The sequence below is a fragment of the Erinaceus europaeus genome, chromosome 9 (assembly GCF_950295315.1).
Source record: "Erinaceus europaeus chromosome 9, mEriEur2.1, whole genome shotgun sequence".
Lineage (NCBI taxonomy): Eukaryota > Metazoa > Chordata > Mammalia > Eulipotyphla > Erinaceidae > Erinaceus > Erinaceus europaeus.
Genome location: NC_080170.1, coordinates 106,605,780 through 106,622,685, shown reverse-complemented (window position 1 = coordinate 106,622,685; position 16,906 = coordinate 106,605,780). Strand labels below are relative to the sequence as shown.

At 37.3% G+C, this 16,906-nt stretch overlaps 1 protein-coding gene across 1 annotated transcript in view; it reads left to right on the top strand.

Moving 5' to 3' along the window:
• Positions 1 to 16,906, top strand: part of OSTN (osteocrin) — a 388,295-nt gene that overhangs the window by 227,676 nt on the left and 143,713 nt on the right. The gene's annotated exons all lie outside the window — the stretch shown is intronic.

The following is a 16,906-nucleotide window of genomic DNA, read 5'->3' as shown; positions in this document are numbered from 1 at the left end:
GTTCTTTTAAATAAAAGATATTTCATTCTGGTGAAATACTTTACTTGGGTAGTATGCTGCTTTGCCATCTGTGCAGCTCAGGTTCAAGGCCAGCCTCCCCTGTGTTACAAGAAGCTTCGGTGCTGTGTTCTCTTTCATTCTCTCTCCGGGCAGGAAAAATAAATAAATAAAAAAGAGAGAGAGAGGAGGAGGGGTGGGAAGAGGAGATGCTTCTTCATTATTTTCTGCATTGAATAATGTTATTGGGTAATTGGAGACCAACAGAAATTTTCACTTTGGGAGTCCGGCGGTATGCAGCGGGTTAAGCACACGTGGCACAAAGCGCTTAAGGATGCTTCAGGCGGTGAAGCAGGTCTGCAGATGTCTGTCTTTCTTTCCCTCTCTCTATCTTCCCCTCCTCTCTCTATTTCTCTCTGTCCTGTCCAACAACGGCAACACCAATAGCAATAACTACAACAATAAAAAATAAACAAGGGCAACAAAAGGAAGTAAATAAATATTAAAATTTTTAAAAAAGAAAATTTTCACTTTATTAGTGATTTGAATATTTTGTTTGACTCCCAAATGATTCTTTGCTTACAATGAAATAACTACTATAGGACCAGCTCAGTGTTGACTGGTCTGAGTCACTGCTCCCTGGTACTCTATCCTTTCAATATGTAAATGTAAACCTTTTTATGCCAGAGAAATCTCCTTCAGTTTTATCTATAAATATTGATTCCGTCTCATTGCCCCCCCCCTTTTTCTTTTTTTCTACAGAGGCTGTATTATGTTTGTATTTGATCTTCTTTGCCATTTGTCATTTTCACTTTATCTTTGTCTTTATTCCATTTTCATTCCACTTATGTCTAATTTTTTACTAGTCATTTTAATTCTATTTCTGTATTTCACTAGCTTGTTTCTATTCTCAATTTGCTATACTTTCCATTTCTCCCATGCTTTTCTAATTTTGCAGCATACGTTTGGCGTCCTTTTGTGATCTCAACTGAATTTCCATTTTGTGACCTTTCTTTATAACCATGATTGCTTAATTAAACTTTTAAATTCACTGGTAGATTTTTTTAAACTATAATTTCTATATCACAGGACAGTTTATTTTCTCGTATATTTTCTTTATTTTCTGACAGTGAAAATTTTGTTTCTCTTCATCTTTCTTTCTCATAGTATCATTTATCAAGGCAATGCCAAATCTTTATGATATATAGCTGAATGAGTTGAATTTTGCTGATATAGCTTTTTTGCAAATGTTTAAGAAGAGGGAAGAGAGGATATAGGATTGCTGTAGCCTTCTTGAATTTTCTCTGCAAATGTCTGTCACCCACTTAATACAATACCAATTGTATCTTTCATTATTCCTCTTTCTTTCTCTTTTTCTTTCTTTCATTAATCATTTGTGATAGCCATTGACTGTAATTATTTCTATATAAAATTATAGGTTATCATTTTTCTTTATTTTTTAAATGTTTATTAGTGATTTAATATTTATTAACAAGACTGTGAGATAACAGGAGTATAATTCCATACAGTTCCCACCACCAGAGTTCTGTGTCCTACTCCCTCCACTGGAAACTTTTTTGTTCATTATCCATCAGGGAGTATGGACCAGAACTCTTTATGGGGTGCAGAAGGTGGAAGGTCTAGCTTCTGTAATTGCTTCTCCACTGGACATAGATGTTGTCAAGTCGATCCATTTTCCAGCCGGTTTCTATTTTTTACTAGTAGGCTAGGGCTCTGGCGAGGTGAGAGTCCAGGACACACTGGTGAGTTCAACTTCCCAGGAAGATTGGGAGTTAGTGCTGGCACTAGGAATCCACCTCTCCTGGTGGTTGGTCCTCTCCCCACCCCATCCCTTATTTTTATTTGATACAACAGAGAGAAATCGAAGGGAGGAGAAAACACAAAGAGAGAGGCACATAGACACCTACAGATCCCCCCCCCCCACTCCTAAAAATCACTGCTGCTGCAGGTGGGGAATGGGGGCTTGAATCCTGGTTCTTAAGCAGGTTCTTGAATATAGTATTATGTGGGTTAAACCAGTGCTCCATTTCCCACACCCCTTTCCTTCCTCACCCCCTCCACATACAATTGTATTTTTTAAATATATATTTATTTAATTTATTTATTCCCTTTTGTTGCCCTTGTTGTTTTTTATTGTTGTAGTTATTATTGTTGTTGTTGGATAGGACAGAGAGAAATGGAGAGAGGAGGGGAAAACATAGAAGAGGAGGGAAAGACAGACACCTGCAGACCTGCTTCACCCGAGCCAGGGCCTCCAGCCAGGATCCTTAAGGCCGGTCCTTGCGCTTAACCTGCTGCACTACCTCCCGACTCCCACAATTGTATTTTCCAAATAGAGTCTACTGTGTGTTTCTCTGTTAAGAATACAACTCCTCTATTTTTTCTCAACTAAACTGGTTTAGAGGGGTTTCTTCCAGGCCATGAATATCCAACTTCTTAGTGGTTAAGGGAATCAGGGAAGAAAACTCTTGCCCACTATTGATCCTCTCAAAATCAGTAACTGTTTTTATGGATTTTTCTGAATTTGTGAAGCATGAGCTACCTCAATTTTTTGACATTTCCCTCTTTCTATTACTCTAGTTACAGTCTGATTTCAGTTATTCTATCTCATTTCTGCTTGAAATCCTTGCCTCTCCAAATGATCTTACTACTAGCCTCTAGGAAATGCATTTTTCAACCTTTTACTGCTACTTTTCAGCCACCCAGGAGATGTGATGACTTTACATTGAACCCCTGCTGCCTATGCTATGGTGTTTCATGGCAGTAAGGTCAGTTACATTTGCCTTAGACTACATTTAAAAGTTTAAATAATAATAATAATAATAGTTTAATTTAATAAATTAAATTTTAAAAGAATGTGCACAAAAATTATAGTTTTGTTTTCTCTGTGTTCTAGTTAATATGAAAATAGAATTTCTCATTTTCTTTTTTCTTCCCTTTCCTCTTTTGATCCTTTTCTTTCTTTTTTTTTTCTATTTTACTATCCATATTAAAGTTAGCTGCAGATTCTATTATTTTTCATTTTACTATTCCTATTAAAGCTAGCTGCAGATTCATAGTTTAATATGCAGTAATTCAGTATAAACAGCAAATTAAATCTTGAGGCCTTCAATGTCCTTTCACTGTTTAGTGCATGCAAATGTAGCCTTTACCTCTCCTCTAGTTATTTATGACTATTTTTAGTGTGCCTTGAAGGACCTGCAACTAGTGAAGTTACATAGGGTCCTGCACTCCTAAGACCTCTCATTAAGTACTGAATGTTCTGTGTTGGCTTTCATCTTGAAATATGTCATTTGAATATATGCTCTGTAAGGTTTAACTTTGATAGCACAATGGAGCACGTACATGAGGATTAGAGTCTAACTACATGCCCTTGCCTCCCACCAACACTCCATTTCCTGAAATGTGTTCTTGGCTGTTTTTCTTTGTTCTGGAAATAACCTATCTATCCAGGGAGTTGACTGTGATACTTGGAGGTTTGCATTTTACCACTGTTCTCCTGTAGATCAGCAGGCTAGCAATCTGGCAGGTACAAATTCCACTGTGAAATTTCCAGGTTTTTTGGGGGGTCACCCACATGTGTACCTTGAGTTGGTTACCATGCTGAGAAGAAGAGGAGACTGAGGGTTTGACAGTGGCATGCCTGTTGGAGGACAAGTTATTATGCATGGATGTGGGGCCCGGCTTCTTCTGGTTCCCCATCAAAAAGGAGGAGGCTCTCCTTTATTCCTGGAGGCTCAACATTTGCATTTTTATCAGCTGTTGTAGCCGACTCAAACTACTGTTTGCATTTTACAATTTAGGATGTTGAGACTTAGATGTAGCCACACATCTAGAAAGAACTGGGCCTCAATTTTGGAGCTCTTAATGACTCTACTCAACGGTCCGTCTAATATTACAACACACTTCAAACAATCAGATTGGTCAATTGAAAGATAAATGCTGAAGATCCATTGGTTTTGTTCTGCAATTGATACGCTTTAGATTTATCAAATTTTACCAATCCACAACCATGTACTTGGTAATTATGAGGTCATATGAAAAGAACAGGCAAAAGTAGGAAAGTTTCTGCCGATATTAAGACGGAGTATTGCATGTTTGGAGGGTTTAAGAACTTATCACAGTCTTAGGGCAGGAGAGTGGGTAGTGGCAAAAGACAGGAGATTATCTCTAGATTGCTTGAAGAGAACTTTATTATACAAAGTGGTCAAACCCTCAGTTCCTTAGCATGGTAACCAACTCAAGGTACACATGTGGGTGACCCCCAAAAGAACTGGAAATTTTGCCGTGGAATGTGTACCTGCCAGATTGCTAGCCTGATGTATAACTTTATTATACAAAGAAGGTTAGAATCATATCTGGCAAAGAGATTAAGGGCATTTTGATCTCTCATTTGGAGAATGGTTAACACTTTACATACAGAGAAGAAAAACGTGAGAGCTGAGCAGTGAAGAGTACGTGTAAAGATGCAGAGAAAAGACATTCAGAAAAGTGTTGATTTATATTAACATCGTAGTAGACTATAGGGCACAAGTGGGGAAGCTACCTATAGCTGGAACCACTCTACTTTTACTGAAGAAATCACAAAGCAAGATGAGTCAAATTAAAGTGACAGAACATTACACATACCCATGGGGATACAAATCTATGGTGGTGGGAACAGTGCAGAATTATACCCCTGTTATATTGTAATTCTGTAAATAAATACTAAATCACTAATAAAGTATATACATATAGAAAGAAAGGCTCAGAAAAGTTCCCTACTTTTATTATTATTATTATTTGCCTCCGGAGTTATTGCTGCGGCACAGTGCGTGAACTACAAATCTGCTACTCCTGGTGGCCACTTTTTTTTTTTTTTTTTTTACATTTTATTGGATAGGGTAGAGAGAAACTGAGAGAGGAAGGGGAATATAGAGAGGGAGAGAGAAAGATAGGCACCTGCAAACCTGCTTGTGAAACAGCCTTACTGAAGGTGGGGAACCTGAGGCTTGAACTGAGATCTTTGTATGAGTTCTTGTGCTTCAAATTATGTGTATTTAATCCAGTGTGCACTCTCTGGCCCCAAAAAGTTCCTTAATTATTATTTTGTGAAAACTATGGTGATTATCCTTGAAGAGATGCCATGGACATATGAGCAGAGAGGGTACAAAACTGTGGTGGTGGGCTCAGTGTGGAACTATTCTTTTTTTTTTTTTTTTTTTGCCTCCATGGTTATTGCTGGGGCTCAGTGCCTACACCATGAATCCACTGCTCCTGGAAGCCATTTTTCCCCCTTTTGTTTTTTGTTGCCTTTGTTGTGGTTATTACTGTTGCTGTTGATGTTGTTTGTTGTTGGATAGGACAGAGAGAAATGGAGAGAGGAGGGGAAGACAGAGAGGGGGAGAGAAAGATAGACACCTCAGACCTGCTTCACTGCCTGTGAAGCAACTCCCCTGCAGTTGGGGAGCCGGGGGCTCTAACCAGGATCCTTACTCGGTCCGGCTCTAACCAGGATCCTTACTGGGTCCTTGTGCTTTGTGCCACGTGCACTTAACCCGCTGCACTACCGCCTGACCCGCAGTGTGGAACTATTCTTATGCAGTCTTATGACCTTGTAAGCCATTACTGAATCACTAATAAAACATATTTAAACACACACACACACACACACATGCATTTTTGTGTGATTTTTCAGGAATATTAAAGTGAAAAGGAGATTCTGCACAGGACTAAATTTCCTGTAGATAATGGAGAAGCAGAACCAAGGAGAGTCATTTATCATTGTAAAGGGGCCTTTTTTCATCAGTCACTTGGTAAAAACAGAGACAATAAATTTAAATTTAATTATTGCCACTTCCTTAAGACTTACTGTGCATTATGCACTGGTTTCTTTGGAAAATACTGGAGTGATCACACACACACACACACACACACACACACACAGACACACACACACACATACACACACACACATCTTACGCTCATGCAACTTTATTTAAAAAAAAATGAAGCTGATGTAGATGAAAGAGATTCACTTCTTGCCTTCTTTTTCTTTCTGGAGGGTGTATTATCCTTTTAATTAAGCTTTTTACTGAAGTCATTATTCTTTGTCTTTTTTTATGCCAACAAAACCTTTTTCCTTTTTTATTTGTTATTAATAGTTTGTTACAAGATTGTAAGATTACAATGTATAATTCCACACCACACCCACCACCAAAGTTCTGTGTCCCTACTCTGCCAGCTCACAAAGATAACCACCATAGTACCATAGTTCTCATAAGTCTTGCAGACAATTTGCTTGCTTTTGTTTTGTTTGGATTTTTATTTTTTGAGAGGGGCCAAGTTCATATAAATCAGATTGTTATTCTTTGTCTTTTCGTTTCCTTAACTAAATATACTTTCTACCCCTCGTGGAGCTTGGAGTCAGGTTTTTACTCATTCTGAGAGATCAAGCCCTAACACTCTGCCTTTATTGGGGTAATTTTCTAAATAAACCTATACTTTTTATCTCCCCCACACTCCAGAGTTGTAAACACCAAGAACAATGATAGATTCCATGAACTGTGTGGGTAAAAGGACATTGAATTCTAGATAATAGGGAAATTAAACTTTCAAGAACAACATCATGAGTTTTTTCATCCAGTAGTTGGCATTTCAAACGAACTTTGAAGGGTAGGGAAGGTTTCATTGCACAAAGTGAAAAGAAGGAAAATACCGTCACCCCTGGAAAATAGGCTACCCAACTGGAGAAACAAGTGGAAATAGTAGTGAGTAATTCAGTTTGACTCAATAGCAGTAGCGATTGTAGGGAAAGGTTTTGTATTACAAAATGTCAGGGAAGATAGCTTTACAGAATGTATTCGTCATAGAAATTCTTTCCTTTTTATTTTCAAAAGTGTTTATTTATTTATTGTTAGATAAGACAGAGAGAAGTTGAGAGGGGAGGGAGAGATTGGAGAAGAGACAGAGACATCTGCAGCTCTTCACCTCTGGTGAAGATTCCCTTGTGCAGGTAGAGAGCAGAAGCTTTCACCTGGGTCCTTGTACATTATAATGTGAGTGCTTAACCAAGTACACCACCCTAGAAATTCTCTCAAATTATGGCAAATTTATATCAGTAAAGGACAGAGGAACAACTAGGACGTAAGCTTACCTGGATAAGTGCTGCTGTCTTGTCTTGTAATGACCTAGGTTCAAGATTGCCTTCCATCCCACTTTGAGGAAACTTCAGTGCTTTGATGTTTTTCCCATGCCTCTTTGTCTCTTTTTCTTTCTATTTGGCTCAGAGTGGTGAAGATCCTTAATTTACAGAAAAACAAAAATAAACAACTCCTTCCCAAAACAAGAATAGCAGAAATAGTAGAAAATAAAAAGAATATCAGTAGACTAGAATAGTGAAGAGTCTTGCATAAGAAAACACGGACCTTTTTCTGAATGACTAAGCTTTCTTCCATCTGAAGAGTAAATATCCCTGCATTTCTCAGATGCACCAGTAACACGGATTCAAAGGAAAAAAATTACTATGATTACTGTGATTGTACCATGCTATTTTTTCTTTATAGAATGGTCATACCACTTGCTTTTGATACAGACTTAGATAATGATGACTGGTAGAAATGTTCACCTACTTACATTTATGTACAGAAATGAAATTCTGTATCTGCTCCTGAAAGAAAACATATCTGTATGGGTTTAAAGAAATATCAAATATCTAAACCACACAAACAAGTTAGGGTATAGAAACCACTCCTAAATTGTACACTTTGTTAGAAAAATATTTTGGACAAATATATATATATATACATATTCATGCACAAGTTCTATGCTCTATCTACTGAACATCAATATAAAGCTTCTGAAATTATCAGGACCAAGAGTTATAGCTTCATTTATCAAAGTAGAAGATTGTGAATGAGATATTAAATCACTTTTTGAAAAATCAAGGACATTTAGAGAAACCAAAAAACTACTAGGGCTAGCTTTTTGTTACTGCTGCAGAAACAGACCTACAAAGGTGGGTGATTAACTCAAAAGCTAAGAGCAAATAATTGATGAAATTGAGACTCAACTCCAGCAATCTGCCTCTTAGACCAGGAAACCTCCCTCCACACTTTGATGCTTCTGAAAATTAGGAAATTTTTTTTCTTTTGATGATTGCCTACATATGATTCAGCAAATACTCAAATTCTGCTTCATAAGAATATAATCTGTTCTATTAAACATTCTGTAGCCAGTGTGAATTAGAACACTTTGTTCCATTAGGCACTCTCCTAAATGAATAAGCTCTTCACTTGCAGAAGAATGACATTTTAAGTAAAGCCAGATAACTTTTTTTTTAAAATGTCAAGGGTGACCAGTGATCCCTTTATGATTAGTATTTTAACGACAATATTTTCCTTATCGACTGCCATTTAAACACATATGGGTTGATATGATGTCTGGACCTGTTATGGTCAGTTGCAGTTTTGAAATGGAATTAATCCTTTGCTATCTTAGAATCAATATCATACACCAGGTGGGCTATCCAAACTTTACAATTTATAGTTATATTTTTAAAAATCACTGCAGGCAACATCAGTAATCTACCCCAATACTTTCTAACTGCTGAGAGAATTATTTCATAGGATGAAAGGAACAAGAGAGAAGAACAGTTTGCTGATTTATAAGCTTTAGATAATTTTGACAATTCTCTCCAAAGGGAAAAATGGCATTTAGTTACAGACTTTACAAAAAGTTATACCAAATAAAAGCAGAAAAACTTGAGACTAACTAAGACCCAACTAAAATCCTAGGTCTATTTTCTCTTTAATATGAGGCCAGATGCCATAAGACTAATACCGGTTTGGATACAACAAATGACACTAAACACTTTAACAATCGGGAGGAAGTCTAAGCTCATCAGATAAAGATGGGACTACAGAAGTTGAATAAGGTCAAGAGACTGGTTCACTTAATGGTGGACTTTTTGGCCACTATCAGTTCACCCAGGGACCTAAACAGGGAAATCCTTGGATTCCCCCCTAGATACTATGGGCTTAAACCCCTAATAGATCCCATTCTCTACCATCACTGGCCACACCTATTGGAAATGTCATCATAAGCCCTGTTGTAGATGTCTTCATGACGATACTCTCACTATGAACTAGCAATGAAAGGATGTGCCCCATTTTCCTGGGGTAGGTTGAACCATCCTACTTGAGGAATATTGAAATAAGTGCAGCTTCAAATATTCAAATTGAGAGGGGAGGAGGAAACACAGACAGAGAGAGACAGAGAAGACACCTGCAACCCTGCTTCACCATTCATGAAGCTCACCCCCTGCAGGTCTGCCAGTGGCTTGTACCTGGGTCCTTGTGCATTGTAGTGTGTGCAATTAACCAGGTGTGCTACCATCTGCCCCCCGAAATGTTTATTTTCTACATTCCTGTCTCAAAGATAATGCTAAAATGTTTACAGGTAAATGGACTTCTTTCTCTACTTCTATTTTGTGTGTCTCAGAAAAAATACCTAAGTGTCAAAAAAATATCTTCGGGAGTCGGGCTGTAGCGCAGCGGGTTAAGCGCAGGTGGCGCAAAGCACAAGGACCGGCATAAGGATCCCGGTTCAAACCCCGGCTCCCCACCTGCAGGGGAGTCGCTGCACAGGCGGTGAAGCAGGTCTGCAGGTGTCTATCTTTCTTTCCTCCTCTCTGTCTTCCCATTTCTCTCTGTCCTATCCAACAACGACGACAACAATAATAACTACAACAATAAAACAACAAGGGCAACAAAAGGGAATAAATAAAAAAAAAATCTTCATATCATCCTGCACAGTGTTACAGTTTCTACTTTTAACAATTTTTTCAGGACCTCCTAAATATTATTCTGTGATAAATTTCAGTCATTGTTTAACAAATAGTTGTCTTATGATTATGGCAGAGATCATATCATAGATAGGCAGACTGGAGCTCCAGTGGTATAGTTGGTTAGCGTGTGGTACTTATACATAGACAGCAAACAGACAGACACTCTCAATTACAACTAGTCCCAAAGGCTGGTGTGTTGTACTTCCTTCTTCTGTATGAAAAAGGACATTTATAACTAATACCAGGCAGTTCTGAACTAAAAAGACAGTCAATAGGCCATGAATGAAAGAAGCACCTTTCTTCAAGTGTGATGTGCCCACATTTCCATGTCATTCCTGTGTTGTGCTTCTACCTTATCTAAATTGCAAAATTTTCTTTTACAGAAAATATACTATTTAGTCTTGCATTTTATGAGGGACTTTCTATACTTAATTGAGAAATAGTCGTGCCTAGAGGACTTAACAAGCCTTCATTGGACCTGGTGTTGAATTCTACATGGCTTAAGGTGACAGGAGCCTATAGCAGGAGATAAATCACCTTCAGATAAGGACTTGTTTCTCTGATATTTTTCATCTTCATGGTAGCAAGGACTGTTCTCATTTGCTGGAGTAAGAGGATGGAGTGGGAAAACTGTGAATCCTTGTTCTGTGCTGTGATATGCTGATGTTATCAACCAGTGGTTTGTGGATATTAACTAAGACATGTGAATCCCAAGTGAATTTTAAAAATAAGCTACTTTGTTAAATAAATATAAGGATTTGATCTCCAAATATCTTCTTGTGCTATGGCGGAACATATAAAAGAAGTTTCCCACTATAACTACTCACTATCAATCTACAGCAAGAAGTAATCTTCTTTTAAATCTTTCCATCACTTCTGTTCTATTTTTCTGGTAGCTATGTGACACTTAATAGTTTGTGAAATGAAGATTACACTACCATTTTTCTTCCTTTTCCCCCCTTTTTCTTTCCCTTTCTTCTTTCTTTCCTCCCTTCCTTCTTTCCTTCCTTCCTTCCTTTCTACCTCCCTCCCTTCCTTTATTCTTCTTTACAAATTTTATTTTATTCGTTTTTTTGATATTTTTATTTGTGATTAATAGTGTGTTACAATATTTTAAGATTACAATGTATAGTTCCATACCACACACACTACCAAAATTCTGTTCCCATCTTCCCATCTCCTAAAGATAACTAAGATAGTTTTCATAAGTCTTAAAACAATATACTTGCTTCTTTTTTATATTTACATTGCTTTATTAGATTCTCACAATTCCAAAAGACAACTAAATGTATCCCTGTTTACATTTAAAAATTGAAGACTCAGATGAGCTATAATGTCTAATGTTGATAGCTAATAAGTGGTATTGCAAAGTCTGAAGTTAAGTAATACTTTATGGAAGTAAACATACTGTTTTTCTTAATATTTACTTACTTATATGGGGGTGAGGGGTAGATGCCAAAGAATCACTCTGCATGCTATGTCAGGGATTCAAGTTGGAATCTGGTGTTTTTGTTTTATTTTTTTATTTTGTTTTTTAATTTATTTATTTATAAAATGGAAACACTGACAAGACCATAGGATTGTTTGTTTATTTGCTTTTACAAGTTCATGTGTATCACTTCTCTAGATTCCATATTTGAATAAATCCAGCTGGTAGTTGTCTTTCATCTCTTTACTTATTTCACTAAGCATAATCAACTTCAGTTTCATCCATTTTGTCCCAAAGGACACAATACTGTCTTTTTTGATTGCAGAGTATTGTTCCAGGGGATATTTATCCCATACCATCTTTAGCCAGTCATCAGGCATTTAGGCTGTTTCCACTCTTTGTGTATTGTGAATATAGCTATGAACATAGGTTTGCATATGTCCCCTTGAATTAGTGTTTGAGTGTCCTTTGGATAAATGTTTTAAGAGTGGTATTGCTGGGTCAGAAGGTATTTCCAGAGGGGCTGTGCCAGTTTACATTCCTACCAGCAGTAAAATAGAGTACTCTTTCCTCCACAACCTTGCCAACACTTGTCATTTCCTGTTTTGTAGATGTAGGCCATTCTCATAGGTGTGAGATGATATCTCAGAGCAGTTTGAATTTGCACTTCTCTAATGATAGATGAAGTAGAGCATTTCCTCATATGTCTATGGACCGTGTGTATCCAATCTTTAGAAAACCTTTTATCTCATTGGCTTTCTACCTTCTTTTCCTGCTTGCCTGCCTGCCTGCTTTCTTGTCTATCTCACCCACCCCACCCCACCCCACCCCTACCCTTTTGCCACCAGTGTTGTCACTGGGACTCAGTGCCAGCATGACATTACTGGGGGCCATTTTATTTCTTATAAATGCAAGGAGAAATAGGAAGAGAGGGAAGGAGAAACCTGTAGCACCACTTCCATCATTCCTAAAACATTCTCCTTGGAGTTGAGGACAAAGGGTTTGAACTCATATCCTCTAACATGTTAACGTTTGTGTTATACGTAGTGTGTTGCTGACTGCTCCTGATAATACTAATTCTTGATTCACCAGCCTTTATCAGTAGTAGTTGATTCTAAAGACATAAGATGGAGTTTTTTACATGCATAAGCCATTCCCATTTATCTCTTCTTCCCTCCATCTTCAACTTTCTGGCAATTTTATCATATTTTAAACATTTGTATGGTCTGTAAACTTGAGAATTCTTTGCTTTGTTTTTGAAACTGTGACAAGTGAAAATCTAACAGTGTTTACATTCTCAAGATTATGTAAATATTATTCACTGTAAAAGCAAGTTATGTAATGAGATCTGTAAGTGAATATAATCCTTAGACATTAAAACTGTTATTTTATTTTATTTTATTTTTATCAGGACAGTGATCAGTTCTAGGTCATGCTGGTGCAGAAGTTTGAACCTGGGACTTAAGAGTCTCAGGCATGAGATTCTCTTTGCAAAACCATTATGATATTTACCCCTGTCCAAAGCCGAGTTACTTTAATGAGAATTTACTTCAAGGAAAGGGCAAATAAATTCATTTTTTCTATTGTCCACTAATTTATCAAGGAAATGCAATATTTTAGTTCAATTCATGTCTGGAAAAGAAGGAAGTTAGACTTTCAGAAATTTCTGGGAGACTGAAAAGCCTTTTGGAGACAATATCTTTAAGAAGAGAGAACTGGGGCTTCCGCTGGGGCTTTGTTTCTGCACAGATACTCAGCTCTCCTAATGACCATTTTAGTTCTTTCTTTTTTTGATTAAAAATTAAGAGAGGATGAGTCCTCACACCTATGGACATCTAATCTTTGACAAAGGGGCTCAGACTATTAAATGGGGAAAGCAGAGTCTCTTCAACAAATGGTGTTGGAAACAATGGGTTGAAACATGCAGAAGAATGAAACTGAACCACTGTATTTCACCAAATACAAAAGTAAATTCCAAGTGGATCAAGGACTTGGATGTTAGACCACAAACTATCAGATACTTAGAAGAAAATATTGGCAGAACTCTCTTCCGCATAAATTTTAAAGACATCTTCAATGAAACGAATCCAATTACAAAGAAGACTAAGGCAAGTATAAACCTATGGGACTACATCGAATTAAAAAGCTTCTTCACAGCAAAAGAAACCACTACCCAAACCAAGAGACCTCTCACAGAATGGGAGATCTTTGCATGCCATACATCAGACAAGAGGTTAATAGCCAACATATATAAAGAGCTTGCCAAACTCAACAACAAGACAACAAATGACCCCATCCAAAAGTGGGGAGAGGATATGGACAGAATATTCACCACAGAAGAGATCCGAAAGGTCGAGAAACACATGAAAAAAATGCTCCAAGTCTCTGATTGTCAGAGAAATGCAAATCAAGACAACAATGAGATACCACTTCACTCCTGTGAGAATGTCATACATCAGAAAAGGTAATAGCAGCAAATTCTGGAGAGGGTGTGGGGTCAAAGGAACCCTCCTGCACTGCTGGTGGGAATGTTAATTGGTCCAGCCTCTGTGGAGAACAGTCTGTAGAACTCTCAGAAGGCTAGAAATGGACCTGCCCTATGATCCTGCAATTCCTCTCCTGGGGATATATCCTAAGAAACCCAACATATCCATCCAAAAAGATCTGTGTACACATATGTTCTTGGCAGCACAATTTGTAATAGCCAAAACCTGGAAGCAACCCAGGTGTCCAACAACAGATGAGTGGCTGAGCAAGTTGTGGTATATATACACAATGGAATACTACTCAGCTGTAAAAAATGGTAACTTCACTGTTTTCAGCCGATCTTGGATGGACCTTGAAAAGATCATGTTGAGTGAAATAAGTCAGAAACAGAAGGATGAATATGGGATGATCTTACTCTCAGGCCGAAGTTGAAAAACAAGATCAGAAATGAAAACACAAGTAGAACCTGAAATGGAATTGGCGTATCGCACCAAAGTAAAAGACTCTGGGGTGGGTGGGTGGGGGAGAATAGAGGTCCAAGAAGGATTCAGAGGACCTAGTGGGGGTTGTATTGTTATATGGGAAACTGGGGAATGTTATGCATGTACAAACTATTGTATTTACTGTTGAATGTAAAACATTAATTCCCCAATAAAAAAGGGGGGAAATTAAGAGAGGGATAGAGAGAGGAGGAAGAAGGAGAGATGGAGAGAAAAATGGAGACACTTGCAGCATTGTCTCACAGCTTATGAAGCTTCTCTCAGCAATGGGCTGGAAATGAGGCCCTTATACACGTTAATGTGTATGTTTTACCCAGTGTGCCACTGTCCAGCCCCCAGAGTAACAAAGTTTTAATTTTCAAAGCCAGGGGGTCTTCTGTCTCATAGAAAGGAGTCATATACATAGACTCTAAGATAATTATTTTACTAAAATTTCACTGAGCAGTTAAAACATAGAGAATTATTACTATGATTATTTGGAAGTTTTCTATGTATGTCAGAGCATAAAATATTTTTGTGAAGTAGATTTACAGAACTGTGCTTCAAAGTAATATCTCTAGGACCATAATGATACTAGCAGTAAGATTTAATAAAGGTTGTGCAAATTGTTGGGCACAATACTATATAAGGTGAACTAGAACATGGCAGTATTTAATAGAAACACCTACTTTACATACTACACATGGTGGTGCTGTAGTGCATTGTCACTTCAATAACAACAACAACAACAAAATATGTAGATTCAGCAAATATGGTGGAACTCATAATGAGTTGTAGCATCCACTGAAAAGAAATTCATGTTGAGGAGAAGTGGTGGTTCTAATTAGAAATTATTGTGTCCAACAGAAACAGAAATTTCCAGCCAAGAAAAATTGGTTTAGAAGATGGAAAGAGTGGTGGATTTTCTAGAGAAGATATATAAGGACTTGTTCATGAGATCATCCTGGGATGCATTGGATCGACCTTTTCGTGGTGCATCCTGTGAGTACCCATTTATTGGGGAAACTGACGATCCTTCCTAGCCGACTGAATCCACATGGATCCCAGTCACTTTCAAAGCCAGCAACAACCAGACATCAGGCTCAACCTGACGCTGTTGACTGGCTACGGAAGAAGGGCAAACGCTAGAAGTAGAATGAGATCATCCTGAAGACCCAGCTAGCAATGAAGTGTGAGGAAAAAAGTTTGTCAAAAGCAGTGATACTCCTTTATATTATCCTTTATAAGATAATAAAAGTAGACTTTTGATAACAGGATGAATATTTTATTCAAAAGTATATGGAGTTATTTGCCTATAGCAGTAGGATTTAAAGGAAAAATATGGCCAGATGTATTATCTTTGAGAAGATCTTGTACAAATTCTTCTAAGGTGGTCAGAGTTTTGCTTTTCTAATCCATAATTGGGAAATAAGAAAGCCCCTTCAACAACAACACAGAGAGAGAGAGACAAAGAAAAGAAATCCCCCTTCCTTAAAAGATATCTTAAGAGTCACCCAAAGATATATGAAGATCCTGTTTTCTGATATAGGTGATGGAACCAGATACTTCCATTTTACAGGCTTCTCAAGTTTCAGAAATTCTTCGCTCTAAATGCGTTCTCTTTCCCAAACACCTGATTCTTATAATGGAATTTACAGCCTTGTTGTTCAGATTGTCTTGGCATAGTTTCACATTAGGTAATTGTTTAAATCACCTTCTTTTCTAGAGTCATTAACAAATCTGCTGTTATTGTTTAAAAAGCTTCTTAGGAAAAATCCTTTCTTCACCTATAAATAGCCATTTGTATTTTTACATATATTTTTATTATATCAGCTCAAGTGGTGCACAGAGAAAAATATTACTAGAATTGAATTCATAAAGATGACGAATTTAAACCTGATTTTCCTCTTTTCATCTGTGTAATTTTGAACAAGTGTCTGCCTTTTTGAGCCCTATTCATCATCTAAAATAACTGCTTTCTATTTCAAACAAGAAGCTATGGTATAGGGAACATCTGTAATTAAATGGAAAGATTGATGTACATTGAGTTGAAATATAAATTTCCCATTTACCTTATTTTGGGTTTGGGGTAAATTTTTCTGTCCTTTCTAAAATCATTTTTCTAAAAAAAACCTGCATAAGAAGTGATACTCTCAGTCATTTCTGGTATGATTTTGTTGTTAGGTCTTTCTGAGTATGATAGGCAGATACTCACAAAATTATTCCCCAAAGACATAAAAATCCTTTTTCATATATAATTAAATTTTAATTGTTTTTATTTCTTGGATAATCAGAAATCTAGTGGGTAAAGGGAAGTAAAGGGAGAGAGAACGAGGGATACCTGTAGCACTGCTTCACCATTTTCAAAGCTTTCCCTCTGCGGGTAGGAACTAGGGGGCTGGAACTTAGATCTTTGCACATTGTAACATGTGTTCTCAACAGGTGCGCCTCTATCCAAATCTTGAACTGACAAAATAGGGCACTTGGATTGTTGTACAGCTTTGCCATGTGCATGACCCACTGCACTGAAGGAAGCTTTGATGCAGTGTATCTCTTTTACTCCCTCTCTACCTTTCTCTAGATATATATATATATAAAAACTTTACTCCTGGAAGCATGCATTTTACACGATAAGTTATTTTATAGGTTAAAATAAAGATTTTGAGG